The 24599-nt window shown below is 40.2% G+C and overlaps 1 protein-coding gene across 10 annotated transcripts in view; it reads left to right on the forward strand.

Moving 5' to 3' along the window:
- The window catches only part of SOX6 (SRY-box transcription factor 6), a 384457-nt gene extending 382428 nt beyond the window's left edge, over nucleotides 1–2029 (forward strand). For all 10 annotated transcript variants that reach the window (XM_052811160.1, XM_052811166.1, XM_052811161.1 and 7 more), the window contains one exon: nucleotides 1–2029. This exon is cut by the window's left edge and continues 4957 nt beyond it. The gene's annotated coding sequence lies outside the window, so the exon portion shown is untranslated.
- Nucleotides 2030–24599: the final 22570 nt, after the last annotated feature.

A 24599-nucleotide genomic window follows, 5' to 3' on the forward strand; every position in this document is an offset into this window, starting at 1 on the left:
ATTAACACCTCCATCCTCCCCCCGCAAAACACTTATCTACCTGCTTAAAATTAAGCATGTTAGTACTTCCCTGGTGGTCATGAGGACCAGTAAAGCGTTGGCATTAAGCGGGGCAAACTTTGCTGAGCCAGGGCCACAGTGTGAACAACTGCACTGGAGATGCAGCCAGCAGAATGTATGATAGAGTTCTTCATGTTTTTATGAGAAGTTAATGAATGGGCTTGGACCCTTGGTGTTTTGCATGCTTTTCTAAGATTCAAGTTGGCACTTAAGCATGTTCTTTTAAAAGAATAATACTATATGACCTCATTTGATCTTTTACAAAACACTTTTTCCTTTAAAAAAACTTCCCCCAAACCTTTTTTTTTTTGTATAACCCATTAATATCTGTGATTTTTCTCAGATCAAACTACATTTTTGATATACTGTAATGTCCTGCTACAGAAGGAAAAAAAAAGTATATGCAAATATATTTCATTTTAATCCATCATCCTTTTTTAAATACCAAATTTGTTGGAAATGGTGACAAAGAAGTATTCTGAGATTTCACACGCTGGGTAAAAAGGGGGTGGGGTGGGGTAAACTGGGCTAAAGGAAAACTTATCAAATTGGTATTTATGGCAATATGAAAGCTATAAAGCAACTTAGTGACATGGCTTGCTTTGTAATTTCCGCTTTCTAAAAACCACAAGTGAGGTCCTTGGTGCTCTTGGAGTATGGGGAATGTGCAAATATTTAACTGTTTGTATGCTGCACATTGCAGACCTGCTAGTGTGCATTCTCCGTTTGTCTTCCTTTGTCATTTGTGTTTTGCTTTCTAGAAAGCAATGTTTTTTTTCTTGTACCCTTCTTCAGCTTGTAGCATACTAGAATGCTTAGCATTTATGTTCATTCATTATTGTATTTCCCATGTAAAAATTTTTTTATTACATTAAGACAAGCTTATAAGCTGTTACTACATAACTTATCTTACTGTAACTCTTATTTCCTGACATTGTAATTTGTTTGTGATGTATATTGTGAGATTGTACTCTATGTTAATTTAATCAGCACAATTCACTGACATGCTGGACTGACATGCTAGCTGCTGTTTCAAATTGTAAAGTTTGTGTAGAGCTGTTGGGACAACTGAGACTCTCTTGTCAAGGTACTATGCTTTGATTCCTATAGCAACACTGTGGGTGCAGCTCTTAACGGCGAGGGCTGCTCATTGGACACCCACTGGCTAACTTAATGGGCAGGTTTTCTTTGTAGAAATTCTATATACAATGCAGGTACCTACCTGGGCCCATGGCCGGTAATTATTTGGGCGTTTAGAGGAAAAACTAGTGTCTATTGCTGCTTTGAATATGTTTTAAAGTCTGAAAATGTAAATAGTTTATCAAAAAAATCTTGTACAGTCCAGTGTAAAGTTTTTAAATGAACTTAAAGGTTGCCATCACATCTCACACTCTCCTCTTGATACAGTAAAAAAAAAAAAAAAAGAAAGAAAAAAGTTTGCTAAGGATACCAATTTAAAAAAAAAATCTGTTCTCAATTTAAAAAAGAGAATAGTTATTCTTAGCTCTGCTTCATTGCATAAACAGACTTCTTGGATTTTGTTGTGCAGTATTGACGTGAGGTAAATTAAATATTAAATAATCTTTCAGTGGTACTTTTAAGAGTCTTCTCCTCCTCTGCCTCAGTTATTAATGGAAAAGACAAAATTGAAAGACACTGTCCATATACAGTATGTTCTGGTGTATGTTGGCACCTTACCTACATGTTTCGGGTGGGGGGGATTTTTTTAATATTTTTTTTTTTTTTTTTTGCACAAGGTGCTTTCCTGATATGTTAAACATGTCATCCTTGGGTGATACAGTATATGCCATGATAGGGGTTTAGACCCCTCAGGGGAGTGTCTATAAGACTGCCTATTTATGCTCATTTACCTCAAGACTGTCCTCTCTACCCTTAATCTATTCACCATCACTCCATCTTTTGTACTGCTGTTGACACTTACAAATTAAAGATAAATTTTGTTTTATGAGATGTGTGTGTGACTTCTTCTATGCATTCCTTATTATTCCTTTGGAGTTAGCATTAAAGATTGACCATGATGGTCAATCATGCACAGGAAAATGCAAAAAAACTAGGCTTGTTCAGCTGGGCTCCTTTAAATTTAATGACTGAATGTTCCAGCTCTTAGGTTTTCCCCATGCCTTTCCATTCCACAAAGGCATTTATCAGCCTCTGAAATCCATTAACACCATATGCTGTAAAAGACATGCATGATAACCAACCTAATTTGATAATATTCACTGAGTACTGTCAATTTTGTAAGCAGGAAGTGCTGTTGGTAGCAACATAATCTCAGAAGGATTTTTATTGAGTAGAAATGAGACAAAATGATTCTCATGTTTCTTCTTTCTTTGCCTTCCCCTCTTCTGCTGCATATAACATTAAACAAACTAACCAAAGCTGACAACAAAAAACCCTATAGTTGCCATATTGCCATGTCTGTAAACTGCTGCCATTTGTGTATCATGATTGGCTTCTGACTTAGTAATTAGTCATGGTCCTCATAGCAAAATAAATTACGTTTAAGTGTACTGTATTGTAACAAAAATGTAACAGAACATTTTGATTGTGCATTACATTAGATTTCAGCCATTGCACAAGCCACCCTCCTTACTCCCCTAGAGAGAGCAGCATACATGAAATTATTAAAAATGACATACTGCATTATGAATCTATGTGATTAAATACTTCAAGGTCAAAACTGGATGTAATGCAGTTGCTGACCAACAAGTTATAATGGATAAATACATAAATATTGACTTTTCAATTTAAGCTTTGGTTTCTGGTAAGCAATCAACTAGTTACTCAGTCAAACTGCAACACTGAAGTGGTCTTGAGGAGAAGGCAGTAAAAAACCTGTATTTCTGCTACTGAATCTACAACAGTTTGACAAAATGTGGCAATGGCCATACCATAAGTTTGAAAAACAGAATTAGGCACTAGAACACAGTCAGTCCCTCTTAAGCTACTGAGGTCAAAGGCACCTGGAGATGAAGCACCATGTCATTGGGCCTGAATTTTACTTTTGTATGATACATCTGAATTGGGGCCCAATGCTCTGCTGCTGTACTTCCATATTGCTCCACTTGGGTCAACTTCTGCTGTCCAAATTTTAGCTTTTTCTCTGTTTTCCCCACATGCATCCCTTACCACATGATTTGTCTCCTTTTCTTGCTGGAATCTGCAGCTGTGAATAATGATCAGTAATCTGGGAAACACTGAGGTGTCAGTTGGGCTGGTACATAAGTACAATGAAAAGCAAGCTGAGGAATGACATACAAAAAGTCACTGCTTCCTGCAGCAGTAAGAAATAAAATGTTTATCTGACTCCTCTAGATGTCAATCTAAAAAAAAAAAATGCACAAATTACCATGCAGGACAGTGTGCTGTCTCCACACATACAACAATCTTCTGGAGAAGGTACTGTATTGGAGGCTGCAGAGCAGCACGCATGTGGTTCCTGGTGCCAAGGAGGAGTAGCGTGCCCCGGACAGACGGGTGACCGTGCACAGGCACCATCCAGTTTCCTTCCCTGGCGGACAGCACCTCTGACCAACTCAGTTGTGCTGGCTTTCCTGCGCTAGCCTTGTTGTCACTCTAAATGGCCATCTTAGCCTTCAGAAATTCTACTAATAAGACAACCTGTGCATCAGGTCCCTGCAAGGGAAAGATAGCACAGTGCTGGATGAGTAATGAATAAGCAAGCCGCTTAGGCCTCCTAAGTTACTGTCATTATTCCAGTCATCACAGGAAGGATCTACCGCACTGGAAGCCAAGCCACTTCTCTGGCACCAAATAAGTGACACAATAAGAGCACAACCAAGATGAGAATTAAGGTGCTCCTGCTGCCCAGGTCCATTCTCTTTCCCTCAGACATGTTTCTCCTTCCGGCTGAGCACTGAAATGCAGCCTCAGAACACAAACTCTGCTCACCAGGTGCAGGTTCCTTGGGAGCCCTCAGGGACTCACCACAGTTAGGGGTTTTCAGGATTACCAGGTTCGGTGCTATGGTCTGTCTCCCCACTGGTTACTTGCACTGGGATTTTCCTGTCACAATTAACTGCTACCACCGTAGCTCAACAGCAGCCGCTAGCACAGGATGGGGGGGGAGGAAGGGGAGAAAAATAGTAGTTGATTTATTCCTTTAATATATGGTTTACAATAGAAAATATGAACTCCAGGTTGTGTCTCTGAGCAGTTAATGACCAGCTGGGTTAAGGGCCTTCAAATACTGCCATTGGTCATTAACTGCCAGGAAGTATCCTTCTTGTCATCTATTATTGCTTAATTGTATCAAGACCCACTACCGTGGAGGACTGCTAAATCTGCAGATTAATTGGAATCTGACCCTTAGTAGTTCTAATAATATCAAGGCCATTGCAGGTTAGCATTTGGGTTCTTGACATGACAGTCCATAACAAATTTCTTCAGAGCTGTTCTGCTTTATATTAATGCCTATTGGATGATTGACACAGTAAAACATAATTGCCCTGTAGAAATCACTGTGGTCAGTCGTATTAAGAACTACTTAGGGACACTTTAATTTACGTTGACACCACAGACTTTAAAAGCTTCTATACTTGTATTAAAACCCACTTAGAGGTCTGGTTGCTGTTGTAGCTCATCAGCAAAGGATCACTTGGTAAGAAAAAAAGGTAATTATTAGAGCTTTAAATAATTCTCCTCAAATAATCAAATTACAAAAGAAATGCATATTGATTATTTGGGTATTTTTTTGCCACTCTTCTGGTTAATTAGCTAATAGCAGGGTGTGTGAAGAAACCAACTAATCACTTTAAATGAGGTTTCAAAAATGGGATGTAAGCTCAAAACCTGTAAACGTGAAGTACAAAACCTCCTGACTCTTGCCTTACTTCCACAACATCCAGCTTTAATTTTATGAATGAGGTACCTCACACTTCAGACACATGACTAAGGTCCTTTTTAAGCCAGGCCACACAGGGTTTTGGAAATCAGGAAATATACATATTTTGCTACAATCCACAGCCATGCAGTGGGAGCCTAGCCTGCAAGACACTACAATCAGCAAGTGGAAAGTTATCTCTGCCACTAAGACCCCATGATGGCTAAGAGTGTTTTTATAGCTGCTGTATGTTCACAACTAATTAGTCACAAATAACCTACAAAACTGAAAACACAGTAACTGTCCTACCAGGTTAGATTACTAGTTCACCTAGCCCGGTAGTTTTATGTTCAAGAGTGGCAATAGGTGACAGTAGCTAATGAGAGCACCTGAGCCTGGTCTGCATCTGCAGCTCCTTCTCATATTCCTCAGCATCTACAGTCATTGCGTTGGGCTGCTAATGGGTACAGCCCTTTCCTAGTCAGGAACACTGTGTAGTATTTTGGTTGACGAAGTGATTGGGGGCAAATTAGCAGTTAAGTTTGCAGCCTGATCTTTCAATGAAGGGCCTTGATAAGGAGTTTTACAACAGTCCTATTTATTCTTTTTAATGGAAGAAAATCAGAGAATCAAAACAGTCAGTCTATGTACAACTGAATTGCCAAGTCCATCATATGATCCAAAATATTTAGGATGCTAAACTCCCATTTTTTGCAGGATCTGGTTAAAACTTAACAGACTTAATTCAGAAAATCTGGAGATCATTGATTTTATCGGTCAAATTAATCACAATGAAATATCTTTTATTCAAACATCAGGAAATCCACACATGATGCAAGACTTAGTTAATTCCACTAGAATAGCTGCAGCTACTGGAAAACCAAAGGGTAAGTGCTGGAGAGGGAAAAAGAAATCCCTCAGAACCCACCCACCCAAAAAGAAATGCAAGTCTTTTGCCACACGTTGAGAGATCATGCAGGAAAAAGGGCTTTTGGAAAAACCTTTAGGTACAACCTACCTATTTCAAGGAGTGCAACTGTAAAGACTAGCAAGCTCTTTTAGTTTTGACAACTGTAAGATGGGTTGAAAGAAAAAGTGGGGGATGGTCGGTGTATATGATCTTATCTGCACGGCGTCTCCTGTGGACAGGGCCTGCAAAATCCCCCTAAACATTGCTTTGATTTTTGTATGACTCCAACTGCGGAAGGGAAGCACTAGATACCCTAGCGCTTTAGGTTATTTTAAGGAAAAAGGGGCTTATTTCAAGGAAAACGTGGAAGTATGAATACTCACATTGTGCTATTTCACTGAGCTGCAGTAATCTGTACTAAGAATGGCATCGCCTCACTTCTCCCATGCATACATGTATTCACGTGTAATAGTTTATAAAAGATCAGTGGCCCCTTTATCGTATGGTAAACTGTTTCATGATAACTTGCTGTATTTGCAATTTATCAGTTATTTAAGGTGGACCTCTAAAATTACAAAGTTATGAGCAGATCAATGTAACAGAAATCGCCAGCTGCTCCCAGCCCCTCCTGCGGTCAGTGGGGAAGCCGGTTACAACGGGCAGCAAGACTGCAAGGTTCAGCCGCCTTGTAACACCCGCCGGCCCTTACCGCCCGGTTCGTGGTCCAACACGGGGCAGCACATCTCCTTCTGAGATGCCGCCCAGCGTTCCGCAAATCCATCCCCACGGTATTTCTGGCCCGGCACACCTAAACACGCGTGGTGCCCGCTCTGGGGCTCGTCAGAGCGCACGCCGCGGCGCGCACCTGCCCGGGCCTCGCTGAGGAGACCCCGCCCCGCCGCCCGCGTGCGACTACCCGCGCGCTTCAGTGCCACCGCGACGCTCACGGACGCCGCCCGCCCTCCCCGTTGGCAACGGCCCTCCGACGGCACGGCGCGCGCCCTGGGGGCAGCGAGCCATTAGCGACGGCCGACCGGCGGTCCCGCGCGCGCAGCTGGGCTTGAGGGCGGTGGCGGGCGGCGTCCCGGCCTCCCCCCCTCCCCGCCAGACCTCCAGCTCCCGCACGGGCTCCCCGCCCGCCGCTCTTCCCTCCGGGCGTCCCTGCTGGCCTGCCGCCCCCCGGCCTCCTGCAGGGGCAGCAACCGCGGGGGAAGGCGGGGGGCAAATACCCCGCTCTCTCCCCGCTTCTGGCACCCTCCCAGTATCTCCAGTGCTCCTGGAACAGGTTGAGCGCCGAGCTTTTTTGGATCTGAGGGGAAGCAGGTAGCGGTTAAAGCATTTACTCCGTTGCATCCGCCGTGGGTGCTGGTGCTGGGCAGCTGGAGCTGTGGGCAGCCTCCCGGGAGAGGTTGGGGAGGGTTTGTGTTACTGGGAAGGGGTGTGAGGAGCACAGGCCAAGCACTGGGTCTCTCTGGGTGCTGCTGGAAGCAGAAGTGCCTTCAGAAAGGCCTCGGAGTGGGTACAGGAAAGCTTAGTTTTTCTTCCTTGTGTAATTCAGTAGTCACAAGGTGCAAACAGTCAAAAAAAATTGATGCCTTAGCTTACAGCTTTAAATTTTGACCTAGACTCTATTTTTTCCTACTACAGTCTTTGTTGCTGAGGAATTTGTCTTAACTGTATTGGCCCACCTTCAGTGAGACCCAGAGACCATTGATGATGCAGGCTGAGCAGAGTAAGCACGGGTCTGTCCCTTAAGGAAGGCTCCACCCACCACACAGGTGATTCTTTTTGGACTGTGAGCTGATGCCGAGGGCCAAGTGGGCTACGTGCCCCCAGCTGGCCTGAATTTCTGATCTTATGGAACAAACCTGGCCTGGGTGAAGAGAGGTCAGAGTTACCTGAGAATGTGAGGGCTGGTTATTTGTACTGTTCTTTCTGCCTTTCTCACAGTAGAAGAAGTGAATGTCAGAGGTTGGAGCATGTTCTTATGTTTTCTTCAGTGTTCTCTGAAGTTTAGTGGGGAAAAAAACAAAGGGAAAGGAGAGCTCTAGTGTAACTGAGCAACCTTGGCAGGTACCCTACCAAACAGGGTGTTTGGAAGGCACTAAGGCTGCAATGAAGAATGTGGAGGAGCTCACTAGCGCTGTCTTTTGATAATTTGTGCAATGAGAGCAAGAGTGGAGTTAAAAAAATATATTGTTTGGTCAACACCTCATGGTATAAAGGACAGTGAATGATTTTAAATTATCTGGTTGCTCTTTTTTTCAGATAATAGGTTGCTTCTCTGAAGTTCTGAGTATGTCTTGCTCCCACTCATGTCACAGGAAGCGGACAGTTGGTTCAGCACTTAGCAGTAAGTGCACAGTATTTTTCCAGATACAGTCTTAGGATTCACATTAGATGTTATGTGCCTCAGACAAATGATTCATAAAGCTACCTTCCTTGACTCAATCCCTCCCTAAAAATCCTGAGACTGATCATGCTTAAAGACAGTACACACTTCTTTTACAATGTTTTGATTCTTATACTGCAAGGAGTTTGTGATTGAATTGCAAACTAAATAGATCAGACGGTATGCGGTCTTAAGATGCCTGTAAGAATTGCAGGTTGTGAAGGACTTCAAATTGGTTCCGTTATTTATTCATTTTCAAGGGGATGAAATAGTGGATTTCCACAACAATAAGACCATGCATGGAAACAGTCTGCATTCCCTTATTCCCCAAACTTCAAAGACAATGAAATTCTGAAATGAACCTAAAGCACTCTGAAATAACGAGAAGAAAAATCATGTTCTTTTTCTCTTTTGAAAATGTTATTCCCATGTGAAGGATAAAAGTAAGCATTAAATAGCTCACATAGAGAAATACAAAATTTGCTACCTTTTCTTAAAGCTTTGTGCAAAACATGCATCTCAGCTATATTTGGAATCTTATAGTAATCACTAAAGCATCTTAAAATTCTGAAATTTTCTGTCTTGATACTTGCTTATCTTTTCTCACACACTTGCTTTTAACGTCTGAACACTTAAAATTCAGGCATCATAGATCATGCTTTCCATCTCTCCTCATTTACCTCCGACAGCTTAACCTGCAATTTATTGCAAGGATTGCACCTATAAGTAAAACAGGATCAGACCTTAATTTGATCTGCTATTTATCCGTTGTGTTAATTGTAGCCACAGGGTTGTATTAAGAAAGTCAAAAAGTACCACTTGTAACTACGGAGTGGCTCTCACCTTTTAAATGGAAAAACACTCATTTTCTAGAAAAAATAGGAAAAAAGTGGTTATAAGCTAAATGAAGAAGGCAGAAGGGTTTTTGCTTTTCCATTTTTAATGTAATTAATATAATATTGGCACCCAAAATGTAGCTATCTGGGTGCAAGCCTGTTCCTAGTTTTTTACTACTGTTGGTGGGAACAGATGCATAATTTCTCACACTTTTGTTTGTTTGTTTTTTTTCAAGTGCAAATGGGGTTCTTGTTAGGCTAATGGATGTTGGGATTTTTACCTCATGTTAATCAGGAATTTCATCTGCTTGTATTTCTGAATGATGCATTCTTCTGCTTGCTTTTTTGCCTCCCAATGCAAGAAAGGAGGCAATAATTTACAGTACGAATGACTGAAAAACAGAACTGAAAAATTGTTAATAGTAATTCTAGTCCTACAACAGCCACCACAGTGGTAAGCTGCTGCTGCCCTGGAAGGCTTTGACTGAGGGGTCTGTGTTAGGTCTCACAGTGCCCACTGAAAGTAAGGCACTGAGCTTGAGAATGGTAAATTAAAAGGAAAAATCCCAACTTAAGTCTCTTTCAGGGCAGACTTAGAAATAGAGGTATTTGAAGTCCACTGAAATACAATAGGTTTAGAAGTACCTAATTCTCTTAGGCCCCTTTGAAAATCCTAGCCTTAAGATGCTTGATGTTTTTGGGAAATGAACAATGAACACTTTCAGTTCTCAACTTTTGGGAGTGGCTTTCCTTAGCTTGCAATGTTGCTGCTTCCTTTCACAGAGCACAAAACTGCTGCATACTGAGGTCTAGGACTGCTTGATGACTTCAGAGAGTCACTTTAAGCCTGATACTTTCTATATTGCAAAAGCAAAAAATTCTGGTAAATTATTAGTCTATCAATAATGAGTTGAAGCTGCACACTACAGTGAAATGTGACAGAATACCAGAAATTGGAACTCATTCTCACTTTTTTTTTTAATAAAATGTCATTTTTGTCTGTGATTTCTTTAATAGTTTCTTTAAAGATAAATATGCCAGCTAATCCGTGGATAATGTGACTACTAGAGATGTATTAGAATGAGAACTATTGCTGCTCCTGCCTTCCCAACGCATTAAACAGTGGTTTAGCAGGACTCCCCCTCTCATTACAGTAAAGGTGGGAATTCTTAGGGGTTTTTTTTAATTATTCTTGCCTCTCTTCCAGTCCTGCATTTTCAATATGAAAAATCTGACTGGAAAGTTTTGGATGACAAGTGAACAAGCTAGCTGCACCAGCAGAAGTCAAGTACCTTGACTTCACCAAAGCCAGCTGCCATAGTAAATCCAAGGCAGGATGTGTGTAAAGCAGGGCCCAAGTACCTGCATAGTTCTCAAACAGTGACGAATGGCAAGGCTTGCATCAGCATTGACTGCAAGCAGCATAGTCCTTGACTTTATCTTGCTGTCATGGGGGTTTCCTTATTGGTATTGGGGTGGTACTACAGACCTAGTATATTAAAGTACAGGTGAGCTTGAGCTGTCCTTCCCCTATTACATTGACAGAGCTTTTCAGGAAGGAGGAAACCCCCTCAATCTGTCTATGTGCTGTCCAGGTGGATGTGAGTGAGGAAGAAGACACCTGGGGAACTGAAATGTTGCCACAGGTATCTCAAATCTCTGTTTAGCGAAGAACCCCCCTCCTTGGAAGACTCCACTGATCTACATCAAGGTCTCATACACACAAACATGTTAAGAAGGTATTACACCTGTTTTCTATAAAAGAGGTAGAGGTCTCCCTGCTTTTTGCTCTTGTGGAAGGAGGGCTTACATCTGCAAAGCTAGAAGGCTTTACTACAAGCACTCTTAAAACCTTGCACTGCTGTTTCTGAGATCTGTGGCATCCTGGGTGAGCTCTCTGTCCTGAGTTTGTTAGATATGTCTATATAAAGAAAGAGGTAGTGTAAGCTGGTGCCCTTAATATTCTGTCCATCTGGTTATTAGGGTTCTGTTCCTCAGTAAATTGGCTTATTGGGTTGTTTTATTCTGCTTTAGTCACGATAGAGCATAATGACATCTGTTTCTTTTATTACTCTTTACTTATTAGAAGTACATGTGAAGGTAGGGTTTCTTCAAAGTCTTGAAGCATTTCAAAGTAATTTGGAACTGGCTTATCCAAAGACATGCTCCTCTGATTTTAAATGTGAGGGCAATAGTAATTCTTCTACCAGTATGTGTTGTGGTTCAACACAACTCATAATCAAACACAGGGGAAATTTGTCTTTGATATTATGCGGCGATTTTCCAGCACAAAGGCCAGTGGCAGATGGAGTTTGGTGACTAGCGGCCTTTGAAAATTTCCTTTCTTTTGGTTTATGAGCTTAAAAATTATGCATGTAATGCTAGTTAGAAAAAGAATTTGTTTTGAGTTGTGAATATTGTCAAGAAAACTTGCAGTTTGAACTCTTATTTTTGTCCAGCTTCCAGAAGATACTGATGGATCTCTCTTTTGTGACTAGAAACTAAGGCCCAGGCCACTAATTCCAGCCATCCTAAAATCCCTGCGAGACCTGAAGTAGAATTCAGTAGAATTCCGGAAGGGGAACTATTGTCCTAAAATGCTGATCCTAACCAACTGGAGATTTTGTGAAGTCAGTTTGCTAGTGCTCAGCATCCTCCACCCATTTCTTTTCCATCTCTTTTGGTCTGTGTGGGTTATGACAAGACTATGTGGGGCAAGATATGTAAAGTCTAGAGAGACGTAAGTGTTGCCACATTTCCCTATGCCGGTGTCATGGGCGGGAGCAGTTTTCCTGGCTCCTTGTGTTGAACCATCCAGTTAAAAAAAAAAGATAAAGATTCAAGAATGTGGGTGACAGTCTACAGAAAACAATGCTGGAAACCTTTGAGGTTACCTCAGCTTGCCCATTTTGGTTTGTGTGCTGTGAATCCATTGGACACTTGAGATAATTATGCCCTCCTTACCATGTCTTGTGCCAAATTGGTATCTCTCAAAGATCTCTGACAACTTCTCAAGGGAATTTTTCTGGGTGTGGAACTTCTTCCTGTCTAAAAGGCAACAGAGAGCTTACCCAGTTATCTAGAAAGACATATTATTGATGTGGTGGTGCTATTTTATGCTCGTGGCAGCTACAGCAGTATGTGATTAGTCTGGTTCTCAAGTATAACGTGAAGGTTTCTTAAGCTGAGAAATAAGTGGAGAAGAGGGCTGCAGTTACCATTAGCTCTTATGCAAGAATGGATAAAGATATACCTAAAGAATACGCAGTTCCAGTCCCCTGCTGTTAACGGACAGATGCTAATAACCATTTTCTACAACACTGAGTTCCGTGACCCTTCCCGCTGGCCAAAAAAAGGCGCTGGCATCAAGGATGTGCTATGTCTAGTACTTGTTTTTGACTCTAAGCGCTGAGAAGCCTGTCTGGCACTGTATTATATAATATGCTGTTCCATTCTACAGTCGACACAATGTGTATGTTGTACGAAAGATACTTGAAAGCATATGTGTGGGTTTTCTTTTTAAATATCACCTACAGGTATATGCTATTTCTGGAGCCATGCTTCTATGTTGGGACATAGAACAGTGCTGCGCTGTACAATACCATGTGGTTTTCTGCATGACAGTATAGGGTCACTTTTGCTACCCTGCATATGGTTGAGCTGATTGCTTGTTTAGAGATCAGAAGAGGATTTTTGGCAAGGGTGTAATAGCAGAAATCTGAAGAAAGCTTGCCTTTTTGAGGCTTAGCTTTAGGTGGACTCTAACTGTACTTTATCTGTCTTTTTGGACCTTGTTCTGTCTGTGCATTTATCTAGCAACAACAAAAAACTTTTGTGATGTCCTCTATTCTGAGTCAGTCAGTGTGGTACAAGGGAGTCTCCATCTGATGGTGCCCATATATAGAATTTATGGTCACATTGGCATACAATTATAGAGCGCTAATGAACTGAGTGATGATTAAGAGTGATGTGGCTGCAAAGAGGAGGCAGACAAAAATTAATGGTTATTTCTTAACTCTGCCTACCCTCTCTACTCCCTGTTCTGGTTTGCTGAATGGTTCCATTTGGACTGATGTTTTTAATGCTTACAGCCCAAAGGTGTTTTTGGGGGTTGTTTTTGGGGGGTTTTTTTGTTCGTTTTTTTTTTTTTTCTCCTTAAAGAAGAAAATTGGTTCCTTATGTTCTGTACATTAAGTTTCCTTAACATTTTTTTTTCAACATGCATAAAATTACAGATCTCTAGAGAGAATAAAATACCACATTGCACATTGTAATACCGCACCCAATCGCTTGCTTCTCCTCTCTGCTGCCAAACCTTCCAAAAATCATAACATAGCATTAATACACTTACGGGCACTGGTTTTCCATGCTTGATACAAAGTAAAAATATAACTGGCATAAAAACAAGTGATGTCAGTTTGTGGTGGAGAAATACAATTCTGGGGAATAAAGACGTACCTTTGCCTTCAATCTGCTGACTACAGAGTCAGAGTGGAGGAGAGATTTGATGGGTGAGGACTAATTTTAACAGTGCCATCCCGTGTGTGGCTACGGAACTGCACTGTAGGTTATAGATGGTGAACTAGCACCCCTGAAAGAATTGAAAAGATGATATCAAATTTGATACTTGAAGCAGATTTTATGGGGATAGTAAATGGTACCTAATATAAACCAAAAGACAGAAAAAGTTACTATTCCTAGGTCATCACTCTTTACTGTAAACTTGAAGCGTAATACTGTGTTTGTATATATGAATGTTTGCAAACCAATGAGAAAGAACATCAGGTTTATGGACTGTTGTGTATTTTTCACTTTTTGCTTGATTTGCATTGTTAAAGCAAAATGCCTTTTCTGACTGCCAGTTGTGGAGCAGACTACACAAATCATCTCTTTTTTTTCTCCATTGCTCTGGCATAGAAGCAGCATGGTGAGTCGTATGGTTTGATTTTTCCCTGGCAAGCTGTTCCCAAGGAAGCAGGGACGTGGTTGTGGAGCTTGTCTCTAGCTACATCTCTGAGATGAGGTGCTCAATGTATTAAAATGATGATGTTGTGCTTTGTGGCTCGGTGAGACGGATCCCAGCTCTGCTCTAAGTCATTTACTTTGTTATTGCACCCTCCCACTATATTATTCATGCTGTTTTTTCCACTCCCATTTCAAACTTTTTCTTTCTAACCTTTTCCTTTCTCAAGCTCTCTCTCCATCCCTGCTAACCTCTCATATCCTGCATGTATCTCATGCTGACTATCCTGAGCTCTGCGGTCTCGCTCCTCTCCTCTCTTACCCCTCCAGGACTTTGCTTTTTCTTGTTGTGTCTGTTCTGGTTTTCCCCGCTCCTCATCACTTCCTTGTTATTTCCTCTCTCCACCTTCACTTTGCATGGACTATGTCAAGTCAGCTAGCTGGGAGTGTACATGGAACGTGTGAGAAAACCAAAGTAAGGTAGAGGAAGGTAAGGGAAAGAAGTCTCTAGATGGTTGTTTAAAAAGGGACTTGTGTTTCTAGTACTTGGGGGTGGCGTGGAAAGGACAGAGGGAGTAAAGTATTGAGAACTCTGTTCCGGTGAGCTCCTGTTCATTCTGAATCTTGTCAGCAGGGGCCCTTGCCACAATAATAAGTCATTAGCTGCCTTGTTTTATATCCCTTGAATATGACACAATTTTTACAGGAAAATCTGTTGTGACTTCTCCCTTCTCCCCCCTCCTCTCCTCTTGCCACAAAACAATTTGGAGAAGGGATGGGATACCAAGTATTTAAGAAGCCATTTTAAAAGTCCTTTTTTGTTCTTTTCATCAACTTTCTCCCTGTCCTCTTGCCAGCATGTGCAGTAAGTTCCTGTCCCTGAGAGTTTGCACCAAAACCACAGTTTGAACCAGGCTGTACATAATGGGCGTCTCTGTTAGTTCCCGCCAACTGAAGCTCCCAGCAGTAGATGGAAAATTAGACATACACCACTGCACAATAAATCTTATTGTAATTTACCCAGCTAGCATCACCGCGAACAGGCCTTGAAAAATGTCGTGTGTGCTTGAAATCATACTTGTGCTCCTGCCATTAAAGAACGAAAAAAAAAAAACCAAACCCCTTGTAAAAAAAGTTTCATTTACTTTTTTGTTATAAAATACTTTTTACTGGTGCCAGCTGGAAGGAAAATGACCCAGTTAGATCTCAAAATTATGATGTAGCTTTAAGTGCTATGTTTAGATTAACTGCCAAAATGTTAGTATAAAGTGGTAGGTGTTTGTGCTGCAGATAATAACTAATGTACTGTTGGTCAAGATAGGCCACTGTTCTGTTATTATTGTATGGATCTTATGACTAAACATTGGAGCAGGCCTAGTGGAACAACAATATTTTACTGTGCCTGGAATACTAGCTTGTCAGAACTTAATTGGGGTGCCAAAAATCTAATGAATCAGATAGGGTATATGTCTTTTTTTCTATGTGCTGATATTTCTGATTTGTATTCCTTTCTGTAAAGTGAACTGTATTTGTCTTATGTGTTTCCTGGCAAGTATCATCTTAAATACAATCAGATCCCTCTGACTGTCAAATGATTATGCTCTTCCAAAGACAGTGAAAATGTTTTGGGTTTGTTTTTTTGGTGTGTGGTTTGTTGTTTTTTTTTTCCCCTATGCTTGTGAGACTGGGTTAAATGTGTTGTATATTTTAAAGGACCTGGCTTACAAGGAAAAATCAAGGTTAAAAGCACTTCAGAACTCAAGTTGTGCTGATGTGTATGACCTTTGGGCCCAGAATTAGCTATTTTTACTCTGTTGATATAAAACATTAACCTCAGTCAAATGCTTCTTGCAAGAAATGAAAACAAAACTGTGATGTTTAAATACACAATCTAGATGTACCTACACCAGTCACCATGAAAAAAATCAACATTGGCTAACAGACACCACATGGTGGATTCTGTGGTACTGCAGCTATTTCTTTGAACAGGAGGGGAAGTACCTGTGGGAGAGGAAACATCTGAAATACCTTGAATCTACATGAGCTCCTAACCAATCTTCTGCTGTCATCAGTCCATGCTTCTGCTTTTCCCAGCTCCTGTTCTGCTGTATCCCAGGCAATAACAATGACTAATATTGTTCAGTAATGTTAGGTACCTGTCTTCTTGCCCCTGCTCATGACTCCTGTGTTACGGCTGTGTAGAAAGGTTCGGTAAATTATACCAGCTGCAATAATGACCGACCATTGTATTGGACTCTTTTTTTTTTTTTAATGAGGGAGAGATTAGGTTAAACCAAAACAGGAAATACTTGTACACATTTCTTGCTCCAGTTCTGTCACAGAACTGAGCTGATCTCAGTGTTGCATTTGGTCTTGCTTTTCATAGCTGATAGGACTTCTAAGTACAACTTGGGACTATTTTCAGAAATGGGGTGTCCAGAATAACCTCTAACTCTTGACTAGTCCTAGGCTAATGTATGGAAATGCCATCTTTTCCTTGCTTAGAGAAACAGCAGATTTTCAGGGGACATGTAAATAGCAGTGCTGACTAGCAACTTACTGAAAATTGCTACGTTTTCCAAAGCTTCATCTTGGACACCATTTTAAAGGAAAGGGATATTGCCAACAACATAACCAGGATAAATTTTATATTCAGAATGTACACTAAACTTCCACTGTTCTTCCAAAACTAACTTTCAAATGATTTTCTGTTGTCTGCAAAATCCACTACAAAAGTCCTGCAGCTATGGTACACAACTGAGAGAGGTGATTGGTGGGTTAATATTTATGCTTTACTTCAGCTGAAGTTAATAAGATACTTGCTGTTTTTAATGTCTGTGGTTTCAGGAATGGATAGGGAATAACTGGTGATGTTTCAAATAGGGGAAATAGTGTACTTCAAATAATGCTATTACATTGATCTTTTTACGGTAATGTTTTCCTTAACATTCAGAATGACCAAAAATTTATGCAAAATACTCTGTCTGCCAAATTAAAAGAATAGCAGAACTCTTCCCAGAGCTGTAGTACTGTATATTTGGAAGAAGGATGTATGAATACAGCATGGTATAAAATGGATATGAGTAAAAATACAGATTAAAAACTCCTTCACATCTGTATTCATATTTGGGATGTCTGTCCTGTGGACTACTTTGCTTTGTTGGAGTACTAACATTTTTAGACTTACTAAGCTTTGAGTCTTCTGAATTGGGAATGCTGTAGACAGTGGTGTTTTGAATTACAATTACAAGTAACAAAGACTTACAATATTTATCTAATGTGTTTTCCTAATCCACTCAATCTAATGTTAAATACACTTCAAGTTTTATGGCAAGTTCTCCTGCTTAAATTCATAGAATGAGGACTTAACATCTTAGCCTTTACCATACCAGGAAGTGATCAGTGGAATGCTTTAGAAAGCAAACACTGTTTATTTTAATTTGCTACTCCAATTAGAGTGTTCAATAAGAAAATACTTTTAATTAAAATATAGATGCTAAAAATATGACATTATTCTTTTTCAAACCAAGCTGTTTAAAATAGCATTTTGGAAATATACAAGTTTCTACTGCTTTTTCTGAAAGGTGTGGCAGAAATATTTGCATACATGCAATGAGCAACAGGAACAGTACCACCCAGGTGGCATAGGGGACTGAATGGTTAGAGTAAAATGATATGAGGATATTGAAGCTTTTTTTCTTCAGAGGTTTATAGCAGAAGAGGACCTGATGAATGGACCAACACAGGACTTCTAAATGCACCTTTGAACTGCTTCTAGAGACATAATAGAATGTGAATCCCAGTCTAAGAAGTTGTGATAGAAAGGATGCAGTCTGAAAATTAACCTTTGGATTTTCAGGCTGGCTGCTGAAGTCCGGATGCCCAACCTGTGAAGCCTTGTATTCTTCTTGTTTCTACTGGCATCACCTCTCAGAAGTGGGTCTGAATTGATGCTAGCATACTTCTATCACTATACTGGGTTTTTAGGTACGTGGTTTAAGATGGGTGAACAATGCAGCTTTTGTTCAGTCTTACCTGAGGGTTAACTTCTTAATTGAAAGATTGAGGTGGGTTTTTTTGTGTCTGTGTTTGTATTTGCTGTGTAGGAGCTATAAGATGAAACCTCAGCAATCAAAGTTCAATGCTGTTAGGTATTTACTTGTTTTTCTTAGTAATGCAAACCTTTCTGAGGAATTAAAAAGATTAGATTTGGGGTTTTTTTGTTGGGTGGGTTTGGTTTTTTTTTGACACAGGGTATGTAAGTGGTAGTCTCTGTACTTTTTTTGTCTGACAATTGTTGTAGTTTGATAATTTATTTTTTCTAAGTGTTGCAGAAGTTGTCAGGCCAAAACCTTGACTATTAATAGCTCTAGGTTTGTTGAGATGGGAATGGCATCCAGTCCTGCCGAGAAACAGCTGAGTATCTGGGAGTTTGAGACACATACCTATTTTTCTTTTCCTTAGTGAATGTGTAGTATCTAAAAGGAAGGGTGTGGGTTAAGAATTATATGAGTACATGTACCTCTGTTGGTAAGATTTATGCTCTGGTAAACACCACATATTCTGCAAAACTCCCCTGAAGACAACACACAATGTTTCCATTAACTGCAGAAGTCTTAGAATCTGTACCATAAATAACAACACTGTGAATTCTTATTGTGTGTTCAGAGCATATAGGATGACCATGGAGGGGAAAAAAACAAAATCATTAAGGAAATACTATGTAGAGTGATAGCTACAGAAAGCTACAGCTATAACTGCATTTCTTTATAGTCTAGGGACAGAACATGTTGTTATATTCTACCAAAAGTGAAGTTACTTCCTAATTATGTCAGAGTTTGTCTTTATCTCTGGGCAACAAAGCAGACCGAGCCAAAACACTATGTCTGAACAATCTTCAGCTTTAGGATTATTTAAAATCCAAACTTGGTTCATATCTGAAATGCCTCCATATCCTAACTGTGTAGAGTTGAACTGTTTTCTAACTCTTATGTTTAGCTTGCTAGTATGTAAATTGTAATGATAATTTACCTCAATTGCTGACATGCTTGCTATCTTCAAATATTCTGCCTAATTTCCCTGGGATAATGAAATCATGTTTTGGATGGCCAATGATGCTATCTCAGGTGTGCGTAAAATTAAATACTGAAAGTTGGATTTGGCTATGTACTGCCCGTGGACAATGAGGAGTAAAGGGTTGTTGTGGTCACAGTGACCAGCATTACTGATGAGGGTGCTGCTTGGTTTTGTACTGAAAGAAGCTGTCTGTTGCCTGACTCCTCCAGCTACTGGGCAGTTAAAACTTTACAGCCTGAATCACGCACCTTACAAAGCCACAAGGTTGCTGCTGGAACTGAACATTTCACTTGTTCTTTTACAGACCTAAGAGCCTGCTTTGAATCTTCTGCACTACATGTTTTACTTAGAGATGTATACTGGGGATTCTGTTGGGTCCTACCATTAGTTTCAGTTTTAGGTGGTGCATGTTGTCATGAGTTGCATGCTGTGCTGATTAAGCTGCATACTTCACTAATCAAGCTGCAAAGTTAAGTAGGTGAATTTAATGCACTCTACTAATCAAGGTGCATTCTTTGTTGAGCAAGCTGAATATTTTAAATGTAGAGTTTTTTTATGTACTCTGGTAACTGGCTTGGGGGTCTCTTACTGCCTACATACATGGCTAGCAAAAAGCTACCAGCAGCTATTCCATTACTGACAATGGAAGGAATGTGAACTTTCACTTTGATACTTGTTCCAGTAGAGCTTAGGGAAGAAGTAATCAAAATTAGCCCTAGTGAGCCAATGACACTATTTCCCTTTGATAAGTCTCATTGGATTACTCTGAAACACATTCCTACCATAGCAGTTCCTACCAATAGCAAGGGTGCGTATCACTTTTGCACCTCAATTTGATCTGCAGGTTTCTCATAGAAGTAGCTGATCTTTAAAACCCTCTCATGATGATTACTGTCCTCATTCAGATAATCTTAATTCAGTTTTAATTCTGAACTCTTTCTTCAGTGCATGTCAGTCGCATCTCTAAACTACTTGACAAAGGTAGAAAAATGGCAGTTTTGTCTCTTCCTCTCTTGCCAGTAACAGACAGAACATATTGGGAAATATGCAAAGCCATGGAGGAAAAAACAGTTGCTGCAGAAAGTTTGGTAGCAGCGTTATTCAGCACTAGGACTGGACAAGTTACACTGAGCCAAAGTAACAAAAACCGGTTCATTCTAACTAGTTTAGAGAATAATGGAAAAGCGTGCAATTAAGGAGACTGAGATTTTTTTTTTTTTTTTTAAAGAGGGCAAAGTGCAGCATACAGGTAGGAAGTGAAGCTGAAGTTGAGGAGAGAGGGGAAAGAGAACAAATACTGAAAACTTAAGTAATTCCACAAATTTCTACTCTGCATCTCCATGTGATGATAAGGGCCAGTAGATACTCTGTCTGTGTTGCAAGTTCACGTGTTCTAGCCTTGGTGGTCTTCTGGGTCTAATCTAGGGGTAGATTATTCCTCTGCAAAATGCTGATGGACTCATTTGCATGTATGAAGGGAAGAACTGATTCTTTCGGTCTGAGTCAAGCCTCCTACCATTTGGTTTGCTTCACTCTGTGGATTTTAACACAGGGACACCTGTGGTCAACAGCATCCAGTGGCATCCTTCACTGAGGAAAGATTTCAGTCGGTGTGTTTCAGCAGCTTAAAAAATGGCATAAGAGAAATATTGGCTGTTTGAAAAAATGCCTGTGATTGTTGCTGTCCATATGGAAACAAGGTGAGTAAAGTAAAATCCACAGTCAAGAAAGGCTTTCTGAGCTTAAAAAAAAAAAAGAAAAAAAAGAGAGAGAGGGAACTAAGATTAGTGTGAAAACAGACCTTGCAGGTAACTTCAATGTAGAGTGCTATTAGAAAGCAAGCAGTTGTATAGAAGGGTTGGGGGTTTAGTTTCAGTTGTTTGGAAATGTCTTTTGCTTTGTTCAATCTGCATGGAGTGCAACCCACTCGGCTTAGTTCTGCAGCTTGTTTTATATCATTATGTTTATGCCTGTTAATTTTTGACTTATATCCTTTGCATCTGACCGCTGGCATAGTTTGATCTTAAGGCCGTTGGTAACTGAGCAAGTCGGTGACTTTTTTTCTGGTTGCTCATTGTGGAGCAGTAAGAACTGTCTCAAGGGGCCTAGCATTGTCATACTCTTTTGCTCAGAGTGATTACTGAACATTATCTTCTTGTCATATTTTATCTAATCTCTATCCTTTTGTTGGGGTATATGCAGGGGGAGATGAGGGATATGTGATTGTAGGGAAGGTATAACTGCAGCTTCTAAAAACTTAGTTAATGTCTGCTGTCAAACTGCTGACTTTCCAAGCTATCAACATAACACTTTCCACACACACAAAACATTGCAGTTCATTTGTTAACTGAATTATTGAGATGTCCTCTAGCTTTACATTGCATCAGTAAAATACTGTATTACACTTAGTAAGAACAAGGAAGTGCCATAAATAATTAAAACTAAATTGGACTTCTCAACAATAATAAACAGAATATAGTGCAATGCAATGACTGTGGTGTGTTGTTTTTTGTTGGGTTTTTTTTTTGCTTCATCAACTGATTTGCTCAAATTAGGGTTCCATGTTAGTGAGAAATAATCAGTTCTACTGTAACTTTAAAAATTTGAGTGGTGACCAATGCCAAATGTAATGTGCTGTCAGCCCTGTAGAGCAGGGACTTCTCGGTGGGTATGTACAGCGTAGGTGTACATGGTGTACCCAATAGGGATCTGATCCCAAACTGAATTCTTGAATGTTCAACAGGTATTAGTACAAGTGACCAGTTGCATAAGAAAACTAGACACAGATTTAACTTGCTCTTTCTCTTTTAGGCTTTCAAAGTAAGAATTTCTGTTGTGTGAGTTTTTTTTCTTAAAGGACCAAATGCCTATGGGAATTTTGTTTGAAAGTTTTTGGAAGTAAAGTTAGATTCCTAGGATGCTTCACAAATTTAAACTGCAAAGGATGAAAATGTCCATCGTGTACCACACAGTGTCAGTGTAAAGCCTTAAAGAGTAAGTAAATTCCACAAGATGTAAATTCCACTCAGTAGCGTGCAAGTTGATTACGGCTCAACATTTACATAGGCTCTTTAATTAAGAGTAAAGGTCAATAGGTTAAATAAGTAACTTAATCAGAAAATTATGCAGAAGTGCCACAAATCAAACACATTATACAACCCTTGAGATCGATATGGTATGCAAATCGATCAGTAAAGTATATAGCGTATGACTTCAAGTACTGAAACATGCAGTGTGATATTGCAAACACAATAGTTTGTAGAGTTTGTCTCAGCTGACAGCCCAACAATTATTTATTTATTTTTCAATCGCAGCTTTCCTTTGTCATGCATAGCGTTTGATTCCCAGGTAACTGGTTTTGCTCATCTTGAGTGTTGTACAAAGCTATGAGCAAAGTTGGTGTTTGGATGAGTGAGTAAAGGAGGGGTTTCAAAGCATGCATGATGCTGTATAATCAACAAGATTGCATAAGGGGCAGGGAAAAGCAATAAGACTTCTTTAACTAGTAAATTAGGGTGTAGGCCCTCTAGAACATCAAAGGAGCAGGGTCCAGATTCTCTTCTCTGCTGTGGTTTGCTTTGCACAAGGAAGGAGGAGGGGACTGATTTATGCCTCCCTCATTCTCCTAGTTCATCTGTGCCAGCCCTGACCGCACCATAGGATAGAGAACTGCTTTCTCTTACAAGAATTGAGGCGAGTCAAAGTGCAGTATGTTCCAACCACAAGCCTTCCCTGTCCCCATTTATTTGACAGGACATAAGGAGTTAGGACCAGATGTTCAGCATGTGGAAGTGGGTATAATTCCTGGCACCTCTATGGTCCTATGTCCAGACCCAGCCACCTTCCTTTTCTTTTGAGCTTACTTTGCCATTTGTTGGAGTCTCGTTCTGCCCCTGTTCTGGAGCAGGTGACTTATTATGTAAGAGCTCACACCACTGCTATTGATGCCACGTTGCAGGAGGAGGCCATTGCAACAGTTTCGAGGGTTGCCCGGGTTCAGAAAAACCTATGCTGTTCTGAAGGATTGGAAATGCATTCCATAATCAGATATTTGTAAGCGCTAGCTTTTTAACCAGTGGGAGCAATTTTTATCATCTGGTGGCATGCAGTAGATTTTTAGTGCATACCAATTCGTTATCAAGTCAGAAATGTGTTGAGGTCAGAAGTTCTGCATCTCTTCAGATCAGCAGGAAATGCAGGGATACAGCACTTCTGGGGAAAAAAAAGAAAAAAAAACCCAACCCCCAAACCCCCAAACAAAACAGGTATGGGAATAATTTGACCGTCCACACAGTGAATATGCAGACTGATTGCATTTGGTTGGAACCATGTTCACACAGTGTAGTCTTTTTGAACTCTTCCACATAGTTTCTGAAAGTAGCCAGAGTTGTTATGGGAATAAGGCAGATGGAAATCCCCTCCTCCTGTAATCACAGTATGATGGGCTCCTTGGCAAAGGAGCAAGGATTTCCTGCCCATAAGCACAAATACAAAAGTAATTAGTGTTTAGCAGTGGAAGTGATAGACGCTCTTGTGCCAAGTGGCATTCTATTGTGTCTCTCTTTTCTTTTTCCCTTCCACTTCTTTTGTTTGTCTGAAAAAGCCATGGCTGAATGTATTCCAAGTGGCTGCATTGTTGCTAAGGCCCATCGTGGGAGGAGCCAGCTCAGTAATACAATATTGCTGAGAAAGAGGGTATTGGAGCTATTTTTTTTTTTCCCCCAATTTTTTCCCCCTGATTTATGGAAATGACACTTCTGTGTTTATCTTTATGTCCTTTTGCCTGTTTCTGTTCTTTAAGTGCCTTTTTTTGTTTTCAGGTTATATGGGCTGTTATGTATCCACTATTTCTTCTTTACTTTGTTCAAGTTACAAGTACTTTAACCAGGTAGAATAATTTATGTGACTGTTTTGGCAAGTTCTCACATAAGTTTGTTTCTAGAAATCTGAGCTTAAACTGCTGTTTTACGTTGCAGGCTGCCTCTCTATTTATATTACGACTTCTGCTTAGTAAAGAAACTAGTCATGTTACCACATTTTACCAAAACCGTTGTTATTTCTGCTGAGGGGAGGGGCTGCATCAGTACTGAACTTTTAGGATGTTTTGATAAGTCCCAGACTCTGTAGTTTGAACCAAACCTTTTTATTTTTTTATGCAAAGGGTCAAAATTCCAACCACATCTCCACTTGCAAGCATCTTCCACTGCAGTGGGTGGCTTCAGTACATAGGAAACTTTGCAAGTTCTTACTAGATTTAAACAGCTGTCTTGTACAATTGTACTGTGTTTTGTTGGAGAGATGTGTCTGCAAACACCACTCATCATTTAACTTTGTTACCTTGGGTGTTTTCCATATACCTGATTAAAAAACCCTAGATTAACAAAAAATAAGACATTGTCCTGAAAAGTTTCCTGTGATCAGACAGATGAAAGATGAGGAAAAAAAGGGACTGTTCCAAATTAGATAAGGAACTGAAATAAGAAGAAATGAATGGAATGT

The sequence above is a fragment of the Harpia harpyja genome, chromosome 16, assembly GCF_026419915.1.
Source record: "Harpia harpyja isolate bHarHar1 chromosome 16, bHarHar1 primary haplotype, whole genome shotgun sequence".
NCBI lineage: Eukaryota > Metazoa > Chordata > Aves > Accipitriformes > Accipitridae > Harpia > Harpia harpyja.